The sequence below is a fragment of the Crocodylus porosus genome, unplaced genomic scaffold, assembly GCF_001723895.1.
Source record: "Crocodylus porosus isolate Cpor-Errol unplaced genomic scaffold, CroPor_comp1, whole genome shotgun sequence".
Classification (NCBI taxonomy): Eukaryota; Metazoa; Chordata; order Crocodylia; family Crocodylidae; genus Crocodylus; species Crocodylus porosus.
In genome coordinates this window covers 114904558-114918471 of record NW_017728943.1, presented here as the reverse complement: position 1 = coordinate 114918471, position 13914 = coordinate 114904558, and positions in this window count along the sequence as shown.

Sequence of the window (13914 nt, the reverse complement as noted above, 5' to 3'; positions counted from 1 at the left end):
TACCTATTTAACTAATGCAGTATGTTTATATACTAAGCATGCATAATTAGATTCATTGAAAAGGACAGAAAAATTGACAGTGGCAGGGGCAGAACTGTGCTCCATTTATCAAGGTTCGGAGCCTGAGACACATTTTTAACCAATGTAGGCTTGGGATCACTCTAAGTTGGCTAAGTTCTCTCTCAGAGATCTGTATAAATGTCTTTGTACCAAGTGGGATATTTTTTTCCTACAGAAGTTCTGGAGAGACTGTCACACACTTCACTCAATAAACCTGAGAGTTTGTTCTTTTATGCTCACCAATTTTAAATATATTTATAGAAATAACTGGAACCCAGGGCTACAGTAATTCTAGGCTGATCCTATTGCTGCGTCTACCGCCCCTAGTTGAACTAAAACAGCCATTTCTCTCCATTTAGTCACCTTAGAGTTTGTGCATTAGCTTGAGGTCTCAGCAACTTACTTTTTATTCATTGACTCTTTAAACTTCATTCCATTTTCACTCATCAGGGCACTGCATTTCCACAGACTTAGAAGACTTCAAGTACAATACTAATACATCATAAGTTTGCTCAGTGGAAATAGTAGGGTGAAGTAAACAGCGGTACTATACAATCAAAGTTGTTCGCAGATTCATCAGGGTTGCTGGCTCTTGAAAGGAAAAACAAACATATTTACACGAAACTGTGTTGTTAAAATTTCCAACTACATCAATCAATATATTTTCACTGCACTGTGGAACTCACAGATTTACAGACTATTTAGAACAACTGACTAGGATTTGGCTATCAGCTGGGAACCATCAGCAAATTCAGTATCATTTGGTGTCACCAAAAACAAAAATAAAGGGCTTGGTCTTGCATTTGAGATGATATCACACTGTATTTTCAAAGTAGATGTCATCTTTAGAAAAAATTATGATTATGCAGTTTTCATGTAAATAATTCCCTTTTGGGCAATCTATCAATTGTTTGGGGTTTTATAGATATATATAATTCAAAAGCCTTTAATACTAGCTATGATGCTAGGGGGAAAAGCAACCAAGAAGGAGCCTAAAAACTCTCTGGTAACAGGACTTCTTGTCACTGTAAGCATTCCTTTGCTTTTTTTTTTTTTTTTCCTTATTCAAGCAATCCACAGACTTACAGAGAGTATAACAGCAATATCTGGAAAGATCTTAGCTCAAGTCAGGTGACTGGTCAGAAAGTCCATTCTCTGACTAGTGCTCATGTTTGTTTCAAGTTTATATTTGAACATTTGTATACTTTTAACCCTTTCTGTTTCTTATGTGAGCATATTCTCTATACATGACACTAGACTACATATCTAGACCAAATTCTGATCTCATTCACTCATACATTCCCCATGGATGCTAATAAGGTTGCTTAAGTGAACAAAATTTGCCCTATACTCTTTGCTTTCTATTGAAAATGAACACTAGTGCATGAAAGGGAATATACTCCTTTTATGCTCGGTGTGGGATTCTGAAAGACCACATTAGGAGAAAGGCTATGAAATGCTTGGGAAAATAATCTGTTTGATTACAAGGGCCATTTCTGAACCTATGGCTTGCCTATGCCCATCTTGCCTAGAGTAGCATATAACTTCTGTATTGCAGGGGCACTGTGGAAGGGTCCAAAACCCCAGTTCCTATTCTGCAATTCTTTTTAAAACAAGATGTGGACTAGTAAGCAACACGCCTGACAGTTAAATATTTGGAAGCCTCAGATTAAAACATTTCTGTGATGTCACCCTGTTCCATACCACCTGATAATCCATGAAGAAGCACTGTAGGACTTTGTTAGAGGTTGCTTTACAAATTAAGTTCCTTGCGTATTTGTTGTATAATTAAAGGCACTAACCATTATTGCATCACTACAGATAGTAGACCACAATGGAGAGGCCCATTGTCTGATTATCTGTAGATTGCTAAAAGTCATACCATACTGCTAGAGCTCACTTGTTTCATTCAGTCATGCATGCATATCATACACAAATCAAGTTATCTCCCCCTAGTGGTCCAGTCTAGTTACTATATTACTTACTGATGTCCTATCAGCACATCTTTTCAGAAGAAATTGGCTGAAGTGTTTCTTATTACACAATAGTGCAGTAATCACAGAACTGACAAATCAGTAGTTATGAAGAATAAATGTCCTGAACAGGTAATGAATTTTTAAAAGATTCTGTGTTTCTGACATTTTTCTAGCAAGTCCTTTAGACTCCTGGTATACCTACATTTGGCAGGGGTCTCTTTAAATTCATGTTATCAGTTCTGCCAGGAGCCACCATAATCTACTCAGTACTGATAGGAGTGTCAAGAACATACTGGGTACAGCAACCCATTATCTCCATCTCTTTATCCATCCACAAGAACATGACTTATATACTTGTCATGTACTTTATAGATCTTGGTGAAGTTTCTTAGATCCCTTTGGCTCTATTTCCCCTGATATCTTTTCTTACTCTTCAGTCTAGTCTGTCTTGGGATTAGATTCTCTTTCTTTTGTCATCTTTTCAAGTTCCTAAATATAATGCAAAGTGTTCAACCATGCAGTAGGAGACTAATGATCTAGCATGCAACTTCCAGTTCATTGGCAGAAGAAAAACTTTTCACTTGTGTCATTTAAAAACCCAGAAAAAGCATTCATAGTACCCTATAAATATACATATGGAACAGCTATATAGTGAAAAGAGAATGAACTAGTAAGACCTATGGACTTCTTGGTCTACTTCCTACTGTCAGTGGGGATGGTTGCTTGTTTGGTTTTTTGATAGTCTTCTTAGCCTTTAGTAGTCTTTTAGTTGAGTCTTTGTTCTTTTCTTTACTAGTGAGAATTTCAAGTGAATAATGTTACTACAGTTCTGACCAAAGCAGTCTAGGGGGAAAACACCAAGTTATAGAGCTTTGTCTAATAAGAACATTGAGTTTTTCTGATCAAATGATGCAAAATAAATGGCCTATTTCAAGGTTCTCTCAGGAAAAGAATGAGAAATTATGGGAGAATAGGCCTGGGTACAGAAGAATCTGAAACTTCAAAAAACTTTCAGTCCCATCAGCCTTTTTATATTTTTTAGTATAAATTAAATTCTGAAATAAAGTCATGTTAAACTTAAAAAAAAAGAAAAAAAAACTTTTTGTTTTGAAAATGTCAAAAGAGGAGTTTTCAACAATTTGGAAAATGTGCAATATATTTTGAGAAAGTTGTTGAACCCAAGCCTTTCCTACAAACAATTTTAGTTTCAACAATAGTTTTCAGCAAAAAAGCCTTTTAGAAAAAATAAATTCCTGAACAGCTCAACAGGAAAATGTCATTCTCCTTCTGCAGCTTATGGAGCAACACATTATTTCTCTGTGGGCGTGTCTACACATGCAAATAAGCCCAATTACATTTAATGTGTGTTTAGCTAACACGCATTAAGCAATTTTTGGCAGGTGTCTACATGTGCAAGGCTTTGGGACTAAAGTTAGTCCCAAGTTGCTGCACTCCTGCCATGTACACCTGTGGCCCACTGGGGGGAGCTCCATCCTACGGCCACATGGCTGTCAGCACTTGGCAGCCATATTGAAGCCAGAGACAGCTGTCAGCATTTGGCAGCCATCTTGGAAACTCTGATCCCTGGCCAGCCCCTTCCCTGCCCAGGAGCTACATGCCCAGTGCAGGGGCAGCACATGGCAGCTCCCTTCTTGCCCACCCTGCCTCTCCATGGGTTTCTCCAGCCTCTGCCCCTGCCAGTGATGCCCAGCACCCTGCTGCTCTAGTCCAGACCCTGCCAGCAGTGCCCTGCATTCCTGCTGGCCTTGGTGCTGGCCCCAGCAGGCACCACCCCACCCCCCCATTCCAGGCCACAGAAGAGCCATGCACCTACCAGCAGGGGCCGGAGCACCAGCTATGGGAAGACCTGGCCAACTCCCTCCTTGTGCCCATCCCACTCCAGTCCACCTGCCTCACCCCTACCCCCTGCCCATCCCCAGTATCACTCAGGACACACACATAAGTGAAAAAAAACTTTATTACTCTCACACCACCCACCCCCACCTCTCCCCCCTCAACAAACAGAACCCACTCCCCCCTCAACCAACTGTTCCCCTCCACCACCCTCCTCAATAAAAAACCTTCTTACAGATGGGAAACTATATACAACATTTTAGGTCTTCAAGAGCAGAGTGGGGGGTTTTTGGGGGGGCTAGGAGGCAGAGCCCCAGGGCAAGTGTCCAGTGCCTAGCCTCGGCACTTTCCCTTGTGGGTCTGGGGCTATGGCTACCCCAGTGAGTCACAGCCTCATGTGTGCCTGGGTCTTTAGCCATGTGTTGCAAGGGAGAGTGGTGAGCACAGGTCTAGGTGAGTGGCAGCAGGTCCAGGGCAGGGTCTGGAGGGCAGGAGGTACCCAAGGACGTCCTCCCAGGGCCAGGCAGGGGCCTGCTGCAGAGCAGTGGGTGGGACTCAAGGACCCTGTGGGGGACATGTATGTAGTGTGGGGGGCAGTGGGGACATGTACGCAGCTGCCAGGGCCAGAAGGGTATCCAGGTTCTGGTGGTCAGCATTCCCCTGCTGCCAGAGGTGCTCTAGGTGCTCCTACTCCAGAGATTCCATGCAGACCCAGTGGTTCTGCTGCTCCCGGTCCCATGCCTCCACCTGGGTGATGTTCTCTGCCCACCAGGTGTGCCCCTGCATCTCCCACTCCTCTGCTACCACCATCAGCTGCTGCAGTAGAAGGCTCAGGTCTTTGGTGCACCACTGCTGCAGCCGGCACAGAGGGTGGCAGCAACCTGGAGCCCACATCCCACTGGAGCTGGTGAGCTCTCCCCAACGTCCGGATGTTGGCCCTGCAGAGCCAAGAGACAGAAGCCTTTTGTAAGTGTTTGAAACATTTCAGGGATAAGATGCTCTACACCAGGGGCCATGCACTGCCCAGTCTCAGATCAGGGGTTGGTCATGCATGGGTGCACAGGAGCCATGGTAAGTTGGCCAGGTGGCTGCCACCCAAGCCTCCCATCCCTGCTTTCTCCCCTGGGGTCAGCGGCCCGCTGGGTGCTGGCTGCAGGCAACCTGCTTCCCCCACTGCCTTCCAAGGGTGGAACAGGCCAGGCTGCAGGCAGCACCTGCTGTTGCAACTCCAGACCCTGCTTCCCCACCACCTCCCTGCAGGCCAGCTATTCTGCTGCACTGCCACCCAGCCCATGACACCCAGGCTCAGGTCTCCCATGCAATTGGGGCAAGGGACTGGCCTCTCTGAGGGGGGCCTCTCCAGGTTTAACTCTTGGCTTGGGACCCTGAGCTATGACAGTATGGGGTGCAAATCTGGGCTGCCCCACAACCTCCACCAGTTCCTGGAGGGCTAGCAATGCAGCACTACACATCTCTGTCTGCCAGTGCTGAGGAGGACATCGCCACTGGCACTGACACCTTCCTCAGCATGTGAGAGGCCCATGCATGCCAGCTGTGGGGACACGGGCTGCTCAATAAACTTTCATACTGTGTCCCACCTGTCTTCTGCATGCTGTTTAGGGGTGGAAGGGGACCTGGGGTCAGGGGAGTGTGGTTGGGCTAGGCAGGGAGTGGGAGCAGGGGCCAGGGGGCAGGGGCGGGGACTGGAAGGCCCCTCTCAAGTGCAGAACTTACCATGTATCTAGGGCTGGCAATGCTGGTGGCTCAGCATGGACCTCCCCATATCCAAGAGTGACCAGGTGCACCCAGTGCCCACAGTACACAGTGCACAGCAGGCTGGCCAAGGGTCCCCCCAGGGGAGCAGCTGGCACTGCTGGTGGCCAGCAGTGGCATAGCTGGTTGCCCATCATGCTAGGGCCTCGGGCTATGCCAAGGGCTAGGCAGCCACTGGACAGGGCTCCCTGAACTGCCAATGGATGCAACAGCCAGGCAGGATGACAAGGCAGGGTACTGAAAGACCAAGGTTGCCTCCTCTGGTGATGTGTCAGGCAAGGCACCCCTACTGATAGTACTTGCAGAGGTGTGGCCTGGCTCCCTGGGCACCAAAATGTGGGTCAGCTTCCACATTAGGGCCATGGACTTTTGGGCATGACCAGACTGATGACTGAAGTCAGTCATGGACTTCCACTTTGCCCATGAGGCTTTGACCTTTATGCAGCATTGTCACACCAACCAAAAGTGACCTCGCTCCTGCATCCTGCCTGACAGGGTCTCATAAATGTGGGTGCTTGAGCACCAGTCCTGTGCAAACTGCCTCTTCATGCTGGCACAGCCCCAGAGCACCACGAGGTCATACACCTCCTCCTGGGTGCAGTTGGGGGCCACGGCAATTGGCACAGGCATGCGCACATGGGCAGAGCTGGGGCTCAATAGCGAGGAGGAGGATGGCATTCTCATCCCGCACTGGTTCTCAGGGGTCCCACACGGCTGTCCCTGTGTGGCCAGCCCTGGACGGCTTCCAGCAGCACCCAGCACAGAGGCACAGCTGGGGACTGGGAGATGCATGGCAGATGCACTTCACCACAGGACCTGCAAGCACAGGGATGAGCAGCAGCAGCAAGCAAGTGCTGGCCCTGCTGCCAGAGACAGCCAGGCAACAGCCCTAGGGGGAATCTCAGGGCTGGGCAAGGGGTGCAGCAAGCTGTAACCCTTTGCAACACTCCCCTGTGGCCAAGCAGCAGCTCTGAAGGAGACACAGCCTGTTGTCTATCTAGGGGGGCACACAGGGCCTGCTAGGCTCCTGCACAGAACAACAGTCTTGTCCAGGCTCCTGGTGTGTGCACCCCAGGGCACAAAATGGCCACAGCTTTTATAGCCTGTACTTAGGGGCTGCCAGAGAGCAGCCAAGCCCTCTGGGGAAAGAGACAGCCACTCAGGAGTCCTGGAACTGGGCTCAGGCCGGTCCCCTATTGGATGGGCAGACCCAGCACTAAAATTTAGTGCTTGGTCACATCTACATGCTTGTTATTGCGCATTAACTAATCACAATTAAATTTGATACCTGCATTTGCAGGTATCATATTTAGGCATGATTAACCTAAGTTAATATGCATTAAAGATGTGCATGTGTAGATGCACGCACATAATGTGAATTAAATTAGTCTAATGAGCATTAACGCATCTCATGTAGATACACCGTGTATGTCACTAGTAAAATGTTCCTAGTAATGAAATACTGTATTTACCCAAATACAAGATGACTTTGAATTTACAATGACGCCCAAGTAATTTGATTCTATACATAGAAGATGATGCATTTTCCACTTACTCCATGCCTGCATCAGCTGTGGACAGTGGCAATGTGAAGGTTCCTCCTTCCAACACCTGCTCCTAGCCAGTGGGGGACATGGACGGGAAGAAGCAGGTAGGCAGGGAGCAAGTGCTGGAAAGAAGAACATGTGACCTGCCTCCACTATTCCTGGCTGAGCTGGACTCCCTGCACAGCTACTCCCTGCAGTGCAGGGCAGAAGTGGGTCTGGAGCAGTTCTTGGGCTCTCCCAGGATGTGTCTACATGAGCCACCCACTTCACAGTTGTTACCTCACAGTCATTTAGTACTTACATAACCAAGTACTCAATGACTACACAGTAACTGGTGTTACTGTCCAGTAGCGCAGTTACCTAGTGATGCTTACTGAGCAGTAGCTCATTACTACTGCTCAGTATCTCATTATTACTGCACAGTAGAGTCACACCATGTTTCATGTCCTGTAACACTACTGCACAGTAGTAAGCATCTTGTGTAGAAGCAGCCCCTGTCCCCAGATCAGCCAGGGACACTACTGCTCCCCACAGCTCCAGGCAGGAGTGATCCTATAAGACAAGGCTTTGTTTTCCCCATGTTGAAGTGGCAGGGGGGAGGGATTCATCTTGGAAACAAGTCAATATACTAGTGTCTGGTATCTTTGTTTTTCTTTAGTCAGTTTAATGAGTTACTATCCTGAGCCCTTTGTTCTTTCTAACCACTAACTGTCCCTTGAGTTCAAATGGTGATGTTTCAGGATTCCTGAAGCAGGTATTGTAGTTTTCTGGCTTTGGAATTTGACAACTTTATAACCAAAACTTTACGAAAAATGAATGTGAGGACTATCAAAGTAGGTTCATTCTGGTCATCATTTCTCTGTCTTTGGGTATCCCCTACTCTGAAATAGGTAAGAATAAGGCTGTGGTATCCATTGAAACTTCTGTAGAATCTGTGTAAGATAAAAGAGCACGTGACTTCTCAGATTATTTGCAAGAAAGATATTGAAGTCTAAGGCCAAATTTCTTGTTGTCTGTATTTTTACCATCTGGTCCTCTTCCACTCCTATGGAAGGCCATTAGCAGTTTATGTCACATTGTTAATTTTTTTGTCACTATAAGATGAATAGAATTCTTTTCAGAAATGCCTAGCCACAGATGTCAACAAGCAAGAGGCCTATGTTGAGGTGGAGTCAAAAAAAAGGGATCATGTATCTCTCAGTGCATCCAATTATTTTGTGTTTAAAAGCCATAGTACAATGCTTGTATTTGTCCCAAGCACTCCCCTCATCTTTGGTTTCCACAAGGTTCCATGTGTATAACATAGAAAGGACACCAAGGCAGGTAAGTTTTTAAGATACTTTGCTTAGGGTACCACCATCAGAACTTCTCAAGGGATATGTCAAAAGTACAGATATCATTGGAGTTAATGGACCTTATCTTTCAGCTCAAATAGTGGAGAACATGTATTGGAAACTGTGGCAGGGCACCACTGGTGCCTACCACTTTAAGGACTAGATCAAGCACTCTGAAGGTGTTTAATTACAGCCACCTATATAAATAAGAGCAGGTTGCTGCTGGGAGGCAGAAACATTGCCTGACTGAGCTGCTGCATGAGAACATCTTGAAGGTAGGAACAGGAGGCTCTGGTCCTGGGCATGACATGACCCAAAACTGCACCCTGGCAGGAGTGGGTAGTCTGTTGGGGCTCCCAGCGGTGTGGAAGTTCCCAGGAAATGCCAAGCCAGTTACCACCATGGTGAAAGGTGGGTAGGGGTGCCTTAACCCCAGCCCTCACCTTCAGATGAATTATGTTCCAGCTCATCCAGGGAAGGCCAGGTAAGCTTCTCAAAGAGCCTGAGCCTGCTGGGGTGAGTGACCCTGCAGGGCCAGGCATGCTTTGTGAAGAACCTGAGCTGGGAATGGGGGACCCTGATCCCTGAGTAAAAGCAGACATTTTAGACTTAACTGAGGGAACTGATTGATAAATGTTGGGGCCAGGACCCAGAAAGGGGTCAAAAGGGCCAGGGGCCCACTGTGAGGGATGCCCATATACAGCAAAGAAGCTCAGGGTCCCAACTGGCCTGAGACGGGGCCAGGGCTTAAAGGGAAGCCAAAGGTCCCAGGGAAGGGGCCACAGCTAATAGGCAAAGGGGACAGTTGAGTTGTCTGCCTAAGATGCTATCTGCAAGGCTTGGGCTGCAGTGTAGGGATGGAATGGAGCTGCGGATAGCTCCCCCCAGTATCGGGGTGTATAATGGGCAGCCTCCCACCTAATTACTACATCAATACTATTACATCAAGGCATGGCAGGTGAGTGAGGCAGGTGGCTGACCCATAGACAAGGGGCACACTGGTGCTATCACTGGGCATGAAAGCTTGCCCCTGTCACAGAAACAAATACCAGAGCCCTGGCCTAGCTTGTAACCATGTGGTCTTAGACTAACAATGACTACACAGAGCTGAGGATATGTAGTTTATTAAAAATTCCTAAATCCTAAATTATTTTTGTTCTACATCTGGTTTGGAAATATTTAATGGCTCTCCATGCCACTTTCTGTAGCTTTGTTTAGTTGTGTCCTTTCAGTAATTATATTAACTTTAAAAAAACAAAAACAACATGCAGGTAAATGTTCTAGCTGCTCCACATAAGATATTCAGGTGCAGAAAATACTGGTATGGAGCACAACAAGCTTTTATACAAGATATAAAGCATGCAATTTTGTATTGGACATGGAGGTTATGGTCAGTTGTGCCCCCTCACTCTGAACCAAACACTGACATCGCCCAATTTTTGATCTGCCATGTATCCTCCCAGTCCCCAGTAGAAGGAAGTTTGCTATTTCTCCCAACCATAGAATTCCCTCTTTAGTTCCCTCCCTTTAGTTAATGCAGGATGCAAAGTCCTCATTATATATGCAGAGTAACTCCCTCTAAAAGTACCTATTGTGCAGCTGCATTGTTATGGTCACCCTCAAACAATTTTTTTTTCCACTGTGTCTGTGCCTTCTCTGCTTTTTTATGGTTTATGAACAAGGCCTAAAATGTTTCTGGGTACTTATGGGCTTCTTTTCTGCCTTTTTAATAGCTAAGAAATATCAAGAATGTCAAGTCTTTCACTGATTGTTTTTGTGGAAGACTCAGACTTGTGCTGAGAGTTTTCTCCCATCAAAATTGAAGGGGTATTGAAAGGGGTGGGGAATCTTTAACAAAGCATCCTTTCCTTCAAGCATATCAGTCAGAATTAGATAAGTGTTAACAAAAAACACAGTTACTAAAAATATCACCTCCTCTCAATTGATCGGGTTTCAGTCTCTAGTGATAGCATAATTCCACTAGTTTTCCAGTCACCCATAATATCCTGCAGCAGACAAGAATTGAATTGCTAATGTAGACCAGAAAATATTTTCAGGGCTTTTTCATAATCCTAAAAAGAAAGGGGGAAGGGGAACCACAAATCCGATATTTTTCCTCCTTTACAAGTAACCTTGAATGAGACTTGTACAGTTTATGCCCTGTGCATCTAATTGAGAATAGTTGTCACATTTCAGGATTTACTTCTAAATTAGGTTTATTTCTGAATGGTGGGGTCAGCCCCCTGCAGCACCTTATTTATCAAAGGAAGGTAAATTGCTGGCATTTGTTGTGAGTGTCAATGTAGATCCAACAAGGGGAAAAATAGCCCACAGTAGGACAGAAAAACAGTAAACAATGAAGAAAGATATTAAACAGATTACAGTCTCAGAGCTGTGAAATCTAAAGAGGTCTAACAGTGGGTGTGTGATTTATCCTCATGGACAGTATACAGCTTAGCCTAGTTATTCTGAATGCATGAACAGTTTTCCTTGAACTCAACTTCTGTCATCCCCACTTCCCAAACTACTCCTGTGTAACAGCCAGAACCAGAGGGATTAATAAACAATAAAATGTGCTTCTTGGAGGCATTTGGTATTTGGCCTAAACAGGTAATATTAGTTAATATAAGACTTGTAAGTTTGTAAACTGTAAATGTAACTTGTCTGTCATAAGTTTAACCAAAATGATAAAATTTTGATGAAACTGACTGGGCCCCATAGGCAAAGCTGTAGCTGTAAGATTAGGAGACCTAACGGGTTTTTGCTCAGGGTTCAGCCTTGATGATAAAACTGGATCTAACTGGCTGGCACACCCAACAAAACATATCCTAAGAAAGCATATTCAAATGAAGCCTAAAAGGGGTTAGAATGTAGGCGGAGCAATGTCAATTTCAAACCTAAAGGTGCTGCATCATAATTTGTTTATTGGATAAACCCGAGTTTGGGTAGTAACCTTTTATGATAATTTTAACACCTTTCAATCCCATAGGATAACAGCTATAGGGCAACATTATGAGTGGCTCTGAGGCCATCAGATTAACCTAAGACTAGGTATAAAAAGCACGTGCATCGGGTAACCAGCAGAAAGGCGGGAACAGAACAGTCATTTCTGTTCCATGCCCAGACCCCGGACCTTGGAATCCTGGTGTGAGTAAGGATCAGATCCTGATCCCTCTGACAGCGTTGATTGAGGGACACCTGACTTCACTGGAATCACTTGACACGTACCTGGCATTGAGGGACTACCGATAAGTTGCCAACCCATGTCTGTCTATCTGTTGTTTTGAACACCGCAGTGGCTAATACCCTCGCAGTGCCCAGTTGGCCTGTGACAGAACTGATCCATCTATCTGTTGTTATTATCTCTTATTTACTATTAGCTCTTTAATACTGCATTATCTGCTTATTGCATTTATCTTTCTGTTAACTGTTGTGTGTGTGTGTAAGCTATAATAAATTTGCTTTTATTTCACTCCCAACTTTGCCTCCTCGATCCAAAACTGAACCTAACAGCCCAGTTGGCCTGTGATAAAACTGATACACTCTCAGTGCCCAGCTGGCCTGTGACACTCCTGTATCTACTTTTTTCCTCCCTTCTTCTCATGCTTATTTCTGCAGTAGTTTCCCTACAACCTCTCCACCACCACCTGGCACCCTTCTCTGACCCAATCTGCCAGACCCTATTCACCTGTATCTCCAGGTAGGAGATACTTAAAAACATTTCCACTAGGAAGCCTTCAAAATCTAGCCTTTGCTAAGAGGTATTGTTAAGATGAAAGGAAAGTTTGCAGAACTAATGGGTACCCAACTTTAGCACCAGGCATGGATTTTTCCAACAAAGTTGTTTTCCACTGTAAAATATAAATTCATCAAAAGTTGAAACATTTCATGGAAACAACATGACTTTGCAGCAGCATGAAATTTTCATTACCCAGAACAGTCATTATCCCAGTGTTATGGCAGCAACCGGTAGTGTCAGAAATCAAGATTCAAGACCCTCCCCCAATAACTATATAATTATTGGTACAAAAAGTGCAGCATCTCTGACAGGTGAGATTCAAAGAGACCCACCCCATTACCTCCAGGCCCCTGGTGGTTAGGGCACTCACCTGAGATATAGAAAACTAAAATGTAAGTCCATGGTCTAAATTAGTCAAACCATCCTAATCCCTGGATTCTTGGCTATTCTACAATGCAGGAACTATTATCTATTTTTCTTTCCTTAATTCAAGAATTCTTAGTTTATGCCAACACAGAACAGAGAAATTTATGAAATTTTGACAATCCTTGGGAAACCAGTTGCTACCCAGCTCCATTTAACGTGACTAATCTACCCAGTTTGTATCACATCCTCTTCTCAAGCAACTTCTACTCAAGTCAGCAGCAAGATTCCTACTCCTTTTGGCCTCCGCAGCAGCTGGAGAAAGATTTTAGGTCATAAACTTTCCCCAATAGCTAGCTTGTTATAAGGCAGCAATGTGCCATTGGCTTAGCAACACAAGATGGAAAGTGAGAAATGATAAAATCCAGTGCTGTAAGCCTAATTAATGATGCAGCACAAAGCCAGGGGTGTTATTCATGAAGACAATAAAAAGTCAATATATGCAAAATATGTATTTTAGGACCTCAAAATATTATAAAGCAAATACCTCCATTTACTTCAGCAAGTGCATGTTATTACTTTCCCACCTCTAGAAGTGGCACCAAAGTTCCCACCTCCTAGTCAGAACCTTGTATAGCAACTGTGCTCCAACCTATGGAGGTGTCTTGACCCATAGATACTTTGGCCTCCATTTTGCAATTGAACACAGTGAGTATTCAGAACAGATATATTACAAGGGAATAAAAAGTGGAAATGAAAAGGACATAATGTGCACTTTCCAGCCAGCCTGATTGCTTTCTAAAGAACAGAAGCAGGTAGGAGAAACAAGCAATGGGAAGAAGGGCACATTTGGTACATTCCTTTAGATTATCAATAAATTCTTTACTTTTCCCTATGGCTGATTTCACAAATCCTAATGATCTCAACAGGGATAACATACAAGGAAGCCATAAGGATTAGAAGATTTAGTAGAGGAAACCTCAAACCTTAAACTGGACTGGCTTACATCCACCACATCAGGCCCTCAAGCATGAAATAGTTCAACTCGGGCACCAAATAAGAAAGGATTAAAAACCCAGTTCTATGGGTAACCACAAAGTGATAGTGGAGGTATTTAGTCCAATAATTCTTTAGCTTCAGAACAAACTAAACTAAATAACTAAGCAACAATAATTTGACAAGCAAGTGATAATATTTAATTATTCTAACAGAAAGTTGATTAAATCATGAAATAAACCAACAATTCCTTATAAGCTCTAAGAAATCAT